The 7191-nt window shown below is 51.0% G+C and overlaps 1 long non-coding RNA gene across 4 annotated transcripts in view; it reads right to left on the bottom strand.

Annotated features, from left to right (window-relative positions):
- Window positions 1–7191, bottom strand: part of LOC103593386 — a 33186-nt gene that overhangs the window by 21336 nt on the left and 4659 nt on the right. For all 4 annotated transcript variants that reach the window (XR_550746.1, XR_550745.1, XR_550744.1 and 1 more), the window contains exons 3-5: window positions 6451–6545; window positions 2805–2894; window positions 2462–2641 (exon numbers count right to left, since the gene is read on the bottom strand). This is a non-coding gene — a long non-coding RNA (uncharacterized LOC103593386). The remainder of the gene's footprint in view (window positions 1–2461; window positions 2642–2804; window positions 2895–6450; window positions 6546–7191) is intronic.

The raw sequence follows: 7191 nt of genomic DNA on the forward strand, positions 1-7191 counted from the left end.
AGCTCGCAGGGATCTCCATCACCTTTCCCTTCCACAGGACATCACACTGGCCCATTACATGGGCGACATTATACCGATTGGACCTAGTGAGCATGAAGTAGAAACCACTCTGGACTTACTGGTGAGACACTTACCTGTCAGAGTGGGAAATAAATTCAGGCGTCTTTTGTTTCAATGAGATTCTAGGGGTCCAGTGGTGTGGGGCAGGTCAAGATATACCTTCCAAGGTGAAGGATAAGCTGTTGCATCTGGAACCTCCTGCAACCAAGAGAGAGACACAGCACCTAGTGGGCCCATTTGGATTTGGAGGCAACACATTCCTCATTTGGGTGTCCCGCTCCGGCCCACTTACCCAAAAAGCTGCTAGTTTTGAGTGGGACCCAGAACAAGAGAAGACTTTTTGACGGGTCCAGGCTGCTGTGCAAGCTGCTCTGCCACTCGGGCCATGTGGTCCAGCAGACCCAGTGGAGTTTGAACGGGCAGAAGCAGAGAGCAATGCTGCCTGGAGCCTCTGGCAGGCCCCCACAGGGGAGCTGGAGCTCAGGCCTTGGGAATTCTGGAGCGAGGCCCTGCCATCATCTGCAGATAACTACTCTCCTTCCCAGAAATAGGTCTTGGCCTGCTACTGGGACTCCATAGAAACTGAACGCTTGACCATGGGCCACCAAGACACCATGTGACCTGAGCTGCCCATCCTGAACTGGGTGTTATCTGACCCAGCAGGACATAAGACTGGGCGTGCACAGCAGCACTCCATCATCAAACGGAAATGGTATATACATGATCGGGCCCGAGCACGTCCTGAAGGCACAAGCAAGTTACATGGAGAAGTGGCCCAAATGCCCACGGTTCCTACTCCTGCTGCACTGCTCTCTCCCCCAGCCTGCACCTGTGGCCTCACGGGGAGCTCCCTGTGAGCAGCTGACAGAGGAAGACAAGGCTAGAGCCTGGTTCACAGATGGTTCTGCATGACATGCAGGCACCACCCGAAAGTGGACAGCTGCGGCACTGCACCCCTTTTCTAGGACATCCCTGAAGGACAGTGGTGAGGGCAAATCTTCTCAATGGGCAGAAGTTCGGGCAGAGCACCTGGCTGTGCACTTTGCTTAGAAGGAGAAATGACCAGATGTGCGATCATATACTGATTCACGGGCTGTGGCCCATGGTTTGGCCAGATGGTCAGGAACATGGAAGGAACACGATTGGAAAGTTGGTGGCAAGGAAGTTTGGAAAAGAGATATGTGGATAGACCTCTCTGAGTGGGCAAAGGATGTGAAGATATTTGTTCCCCATATGAATCCCACCAAAGTGACCTCAGCAGAGGAGGATTTTTTATTTTTTAATTGAGTTTTTGATTTTTTAAAACTTTTTTGATTATTTTTAATAATCAAATGGACAGGATGACCCATTCTGTGGATACTAGCCAGCCACTTTCCTCAGCCACCCCTGCCATCGCACAACAGGCTAATGAACAAAGTAGCCATGGGTATTTGGTTCTGTCTCTCTGGAGAACCCTAATATAGCAGCTATCTGGGCTTCCCTTAGCCCAGCCAAGTTGACACCTAAAATTAACACAATCCCCCGAGGAAATGAGGCCATCCAGAATTTGCTCGAATTGGGTGAATATGTTATAAGTGAATTGACACTGAATGAGTGGATTAGAGCTGGACAGTGCAGACCATAGAGCGTGCTGCTACGCCCTGACTGCCCCACAGGACTGAGGCCCTGGGACAACCAGCTGCCCTTGGCTCACAGCGGTTGCCCTCCCAGGAAATACCCTTGGCCAGAAGAAGCTGCCTCACCCAAGGTTTTGCCCCACCCTGGTGACCACCTGTCCCCAACGAATGCCTGATAGAGGGAGCAGGTTAGCTCCTTCATGTCAGCCCCCGACATCTCTGAAGGGCCCCTGAGCTCCAGCAATGCCCCCAGATCATCTGCAGCCTTCTTGGGAGTGGAAGGTAGCTCAGGCCCTCCTTGTCTTACTGGCGTTGTCCCCAGAGTGCTCACCCCTGCACCTGTGGCCTGCACACATGTGTCTCAGTGTCTTTCTCAGGGAGCCTGACCTCAGACCTCAGACTGTTTCCAAACAACAGCTTCCAAAGCATGTGTCCAGGTTTCCAGCTCTGCTGATGTGGTACAGGACCCCACGTCCAGGACCCGAGGGAATTTCTTGTCCCACAGAGCTGACACTAGTGGTGTGCACTGGCATGGCCCTGATGGTTGTTAAAACACCAAACTCCTTCCTTACTGATTAGTAAATAGGCCCTGCCTCGAGCCTCCAGGTATCCCCAGGAGGCCACCCCAGCCCTTCCCCCAGTTCCAAGCAGTGTACACAGAGAATTTCTGGAAGAGTGCTGTGGCCAGGCCCGCTCTGATTGGTTGGCACCTGCACCGATCTGCTGCGGGTGCCCTAACAAAGCACTGTGACTGGGAAGTTCAAACAAAGACATTTATCTGTCACCATTCTGGAGGCCTGAGCCCAAGGTCTAGGTGGCAGCACGGTGGGGTGGGTTTCTTCTGAGGCTGCGAGACAGAACCTGCTCCAGACCTGTCTCCAGATCTCGGGTTTGCTGGCCATCCTTGGCATCCCTTGGCTGGTAGAAGCATCGGTCTAATCTCTGCCCTCACCTTCACATCGTGTCTGCAAGAGGGGCAAAGAGAAAATGCCTGCGAAGCTGAGACGGTGTCTCGAGATGGAAAAAGGAAGCTGGCACTTCCATGCAGTGTATGAGTCCAGTCCTGTTGCTTATAACAGAAACACCCGAAACTGGGTAGTTTGTAAAGAAACAATACTTATGGCTTACAGGTTCAGAGGCTGGGAAGTCCAAAGTCCAGGGACACATCTAGTGACAGCCTTCTGTGGTGGTGCCCTCAGCGCCGCAGGGTGTCACATCCTGAAAAAGGCAGAAGAGAGAGAGACCCTCATGTACTCTCCTCCCAAAGCCAAAAGAACCCCACCCTTGGCCACCATTCAACCATCAGTGGATTAATCCATTCACCAAGGCACGGTCCTCACAATCAATCACCTCGTCGGGGCCCCACCTCTCAATGACCATCACAGGATTTCCACTCCCCGCAGTTACTGTGGGGATCAAGCCTCACTGAGCTTTGGAGACGTCCAATCCACAGCACAGTGAGGCAAAGAATTGTAATTAAGAGGCAATTTGCTTACGGGACACAGGGTGTGGGGGTATGACGAGCCAGGAGCTACACAGTTTCCCCACACCACCTCCTGGTGGAGCCCAAGCTTACACAGGCAGCTCACAGGAAAAGCGGAAAAGACCAAGAAGCAATTACTAAGGAGGACACAGGCTAACGTCACTACTCACGACAACGATTGTTATCTTTGATGGTCTTGTGATGCAGGTAACTGGACCTGTTCTTACCATATCAGCACTTTGTCATTAGGTCCCCTCTTTCTAGTCAGCAAGCCATTCCGACCTTCTGTCGTAACTGCTTACCCCTGGCTACCGTGGGAGGGCCGTGGGCAGGGCTCACACCAAGGACGCAGCAAGTGGCGAGGGCTTCGAGATGGAGTGAGTTGTGCTCACAGTCCCACACGGCGTTCCCCCTGTGTGCATGTCTGTGTCCGAATTTCCCTGGTTTATAAGGACACCAGTCATACTGGAGCAGGGCCTGCCCTAATGACCTCATCTTAATTAGTTACATCTGCAACGGCCCTATTTCCAAATAAGGTCACATTATGAGGTACTGGAGGTTAGGACTGCAACATAAATTTAGGGGCTGGGGGGAAGCCATTCAACCCATAACATCACCCGCCTGTCATGGAATCAGAACAGCAGGTGCATTGGGTTTTGCCAGAGGATTCGATTCTCATGGCTCTAGGAGACACGGCACTGGGAAGCACTCAGGTGCTCCTGCAGGCCACGGGGGCTCAGGGCCTCCCAGGACAGGCCCCGGCTAGGGGCTCTGTACACAGCCTGGTGGGGTGAGGTGAGCCCTCCCTTATGCGTGGACACCCACATTCTGTCCCACATGACCTTATACCCCTGGGCCACTGCAGAGGGACTCGGGGTCTGGCCAGCAGCCTTAGACATGTTCGAGGTTGGCCCATGAGCCATCACATGCTCTTTCTCTGGAACTTGAGTGGGATGTGCGAGACAAGCAGCAAAAGAACCAGATCTGCATCACCACCCCTGGAGGACACGCTCCCCAGGAGGCAAAACAGAGAGCAGCCACCTCCTGAGCTTCCCTGTGTCCTGGTCCAACCAGACCGGGTGTCCCACTGTCCTAGGCCCTGTGACTGGAGATCTGTCCCTCGTAACCACAAGATCCTCACACAATCCCCTCACCAGGGCCAAAGCTCCCATAGGGGAAAAGATTTCCTTTCTCACCCATTGCTAGGTTCACGGCTGCGGCACTTACAACAAAAGACAGATTAACAAGAGAAAAGCAGACAAATCTATCTAATGCAAGTTTCACAGGATACAAGAGCCTTTAGAAATGAAACCCAAAGGAAGAGGGAGGGCTGTGTATTTTTGTGCTAAGTTTAATGAGGAGTGGACAGTCATGCAGAAATATGATTGGACAAAGGGGGTCTGATCTAATGGTAATAACCTGGGGGGGATTGGCAAGGCCCTGGTGTGTGTTTTGTGCTGCTATAACAGAGTAACACAGACTGGGTTGTTTATAACCAACAGAAATTTATTGGCTCACAGTTCTGGAGGCTGGGAAATCCAAGGTCAAGGGGCTGGTATCTGGTGAGGGTCTTCTTGCTGCGTCATCCTGAGATGGAAGGGCAAAGAGAGGGTGAGAGAGAGAGCAGAGATCAAACTCACAGCCTAAGACCCATTATAATCAGCATCAATCCACTCATGATGGTGGAGCCCTAGTGACCTAAACACCTGCCGTTAGGCCCCACCTTGCAACGCTGCTGCCCTGGAGATTCAGTTTCCAACATATGCCTTTTGGGGGACACATTTTTTTCCTTTTTGTGGGGTGGCTGTTTGGAACGGTGGGGAACACCTTTAAACCACAGCATTCTGCCCTGGCTTCCAAAATTCATGTCCTTCTCACATGCACAAAACATTTAGTCCATCCCATTAGACCCTAAAGTCTTTACTTGCTCCAGCACAAATTCAAAAGTCTAAAATCCAGAGTCTCATCTAAATCAGATATGGGTGAGACTCATGATTCATCCTGAGACACATTCCCTCCAGCTGTGAGCCTGTGAAACCAAAACAAGTTACAAGGGTGGGACAGGCATGGGACAGATATTCCCATTCCAAAAGGGAGAGACAGGAAAGAAGGAAAGCATAACAGGTCCCAAGTAAGTGCAAGACCCCACAGGGACAACAGTATTAAGTCTTGAAGCTCGAGTATAATCTCCTTGGACTCCATTTCCTGCATCCTGGGCAACCAGGGCAGGGGTCGAGCCTCCTAGCCCTCAGGCAGCCCCACCCCCACAGCTTTGATGAGGTCAGTCCACCCAGCAGCTCTCATGGGTCGTAGTCTCATTCCTGCAGCTCTCCCAGGTTGGTATTGCATGCCGGTGGCCCTACAGTTCTGGGGTCGTGGGGCAGCCCTTCCTCCCCAGCCCCACTAGGCCCAGTGGGGACTCTCTGTGACAGTTCCACCCCCACCATTCCCCTGGGCATTTCCCTAGATGGGACTTTCTGCAGTGACGTGGCTCCTGCAACAAGTTTCTGTTTGGGCCCCCAGGCTATTTGCTACATCTTCAGAAATCTAGGTGGAGGGAGCCATGCCCCTACAGCTCTTGCACTTGTGGATGCTGCCAAGGTTTTGCCTTCTGAAGCTACAGCCTAAGCCACACTGGGGGTGACCAACGAGTGAGAGAGCAGAGACGTGAAGCATCCTGGGCAGCAAGCCTCAAGTTCCCAAAGGCACCCTCTCTCTTGATATAATTCCTTCCCCCAAGACTTGACAGGCCAGGCCTCTGATGGGAGGAGCACATCAGTAATCTCTGAAGTTCCGTTGTCCTGGTGAATAGTCTCTGGCTTTGTTCTAGCCACACTAATCTCCTTACCCAATGGTCACCTGGCCACATCCTCGGTTTCCTCTCATGAAAATCTTCTTTCATTCTCTATCACACGGCCAGGCTGAGAATCCTTCAAATCCCTAAACTCTCCTTCCTTGTTCATTATAAATTCCATCTTCAAATCATTTCTCTCTTCCCTCATTTTACTGTATGCAGTTTGCTGGGTCAAATGTGTCCCCCAAAAGTTCATTTGCTGGAAACTTGATCCTTATTGTAACAGTGTGAAGATGGTAGAAAATCTGATTATGGTAATCTGAAAGGTGGGGCCTTTGAGAGGTGACTGGCTCTTGAGGACTGTGCCCTTGTGAACGGATTGATCCACTCATGGAACAACAGGTTGATGGTTTAACTGGCTGTCATGGGTGTGGTTCTGATGGCTTTATAAGGAGAGCAAGTGAGAAGGTTAGTTCTCTTGCTCAGGCCCTTCTCACCGTGAGATACCCTATGTTGCTGTAGAAAGTCAGCACCAAGAAGAAGACTCCCACCAGCTGTGTCCCCTGGACTGTGGACTTTCCAGCCTCCAACACTGTAAGAAATATATTTCATTTCTTTATAAATTACCCAGTTTCAGGCATTCTAAGTAACAGAAACAGACTGATACACAATCAAAAGAAACCACACAGCTCCTTCGATATTTTGCTTAGAAATTTCCTCCACTGGATATCCTAGTTCCTCTCTCTTATTAAGTTCTGTCAAGCTCTTTGCCACTTTATAACTAGGAAGGCTTTTTCTCCAGTACTCATACTGTAGTGAATTGAATTATGTTCCCCCAAAACTCCCTGAAGCTTGAATTGTGTCCCCCAAGTTTTATGTATTAGAAACTTAGCCCCCACTGTTACTGTTAAGAGGGTGGGAAATCCTATTATGGTAATTGAAGGGTGGAGCCTTGAAGAGGTGACTGGATTGCAGGACCCTGCAGTAGTGAATGGATTAACAATGGTGGTCAGGGGCGTGGTTCTGAGGACTTTAAAAGAGGAGGAGAGTCTGTCTTTCATGCTCTCTGCTCTCTCTGCTTCCACCATCTTGTGGATCCTTGAAGAGGTGACTGGATTGCAGGACCCTACAGTAGTGAATGGATTAACAGTGGTGGTCAGGGGCGTGGTTCTGAGGGCTTTAAAAGAGGAGGAGAGTCTGTCTTTCATGCTCTCTGCTCTCTCTGCTTCCACCATCTT

Source organism: Galeopterus variegatus, unplaced genomic scaffold (assembly GCF_000696425.1).
Source record: "Galeopterus variegatus unplaced genomic scaffold, G_variegatus-3.0.2 Scaffold1336, whole genome shotgun sequence".
Taxonomy (NCBI): domain Eukaryota; kingdom Metazoa; phylum Chordata; class Mammalia; order Dermoptera; family Cynocephalidae; genus Galeopterus; species Galeopterus variegatus.